We start from the raw sequence: 1,590 nt of genomic DNA on the forward strand, positions 1-1,590 counted from the left end.
CGGGGGTGGGTGGAGTTGATGAAACAGATACTGGTGGAGAAAGTGTTGCAGGCAGAGGAAACAGCCAAAGAGCCAGATGCCAGGAACACAAGGAGGCCCTGACTGGCTAAAGCAGGCAAGTGCTGGGTAGGGCAGCAGAAGTGAGGTCGGGTTCTCTCCTCTACCCACAGCAGGACTCAGCTCAGGAATGGAGGTGTGACCACAGACTTCTCCCACTGCCGCCCCCTCCATCAATCCATCGTGTTGATTTTCCCTCAGGAATGTCCTTCCAATGTCCTTTCTGGCTCATTTTATTCTCCCATCATTTCTTATAGAGATTGCTGAAGTAGGTCTTATCTATCTTCCAATCCACTGATTTCAAACTGTGTTTCTGTGAATTTCAGGAATTCCTCAGCAGTGACTCAGGGGTTTGTCACCTTAGGGAATGGAGGGGGACCCATTTATCACCCTGATGATAGACATACGTCAAAGAATGTTTTCCAAAATGTTAATTGGAGTTGTCTCTGGGTGATAAGATGTCAGATGATCTTTACTTCCAGAACTTTCTGTATTGCTTACTTTATCTTTGGAAAAGTATTATAATACATACTTTATACATACTTTGTATTATAATCATAATACAAATGTTAATAATAAGCTCTTTCATCTGTGGGGGGAGCTTCATCCTAAACAGTATCACATATTTACACTGAAACTACTTTTGTCACGGCTAATTAAATCTCCTCCCCATTCTCACTTCTTGCTGTGTACTACCACCCCACTGACTTACTGGCCACAGCTAGAAACCCAGGAAAGGTAGCGATCATTTCTTTTTGTGCAGCCCTTAAATGATGGAAAATGACTGACAAAATAGCATAAAAGAAGCTGCATAGGCAGAGCCTGCCGTTCTCCTAACCATAGCCTTATATGGATAAGGGTGGAGAATATAAACATCAGCTCGAGAGTTCTCACATTTTTGTCCAGATTCTTGATGGCAATATTGTCTGTCTGTCTCAGCAGTTTAATACTCATCCTTTAATTATATTTCTCAGACCCGGAAGCCTGTTTTTCCTCCTACTGCAATACGTGCGTTATCATTTCATTCTCTCCCCCTCAGAACTGCATTGTTACTCACGTTCTAATCCTAAAGGGTTAACTTGTGGACCTTTCCTTACACTTGTTCCTGGAAATCCTGACCAGAAAAGCTCTCCTCAGTGAGCCCTTGGTGTCTTTATTTTATCTCTAAGCCATCTTCCCAGTCAATGAACCTCCCTAAAAGATTAATGTAGTTTGAACTTTTATAGAGGAATATCATTTGTGCGCTGTCATATTTAGCACAAATGGTGCTTCAGTCACAGCTCAGTAATATTCCAGCATATTATTTCCAAGGCATTTGAGACTTTAAAGAATTATTGAAGGGCACGCTGTACTCACTTGGTAATAAGGCAGAGAGCACGGCCGTCCACATATGATTTCAACAAATGGAATCACTGCTAATTTCATTGCACGTAGCAAAATAGTTGTGATAATAACCCAAGTAAAATATCCCACTGGAGGGAATAGATGACATAGAGTCTTTTATAAGACCTCCAAGAAGTATTAAAGAGGAAG

Source organism: Pteropus alecto, unplaced genomic scaffold (assembly GCF_000325575.1).
Source record: "Pteropus alecto unplaced genomic scaffold, ASM32557v1 scaffold87, whole genome shotgun sequence".
Classification (NCBI taxonomy): domain Eukaryota; kingdom Metazoa; phylum Chordata; class Mammalia; order Chiroptera; family Pteropodidae; genus Pteropus; species Pteropus alecto.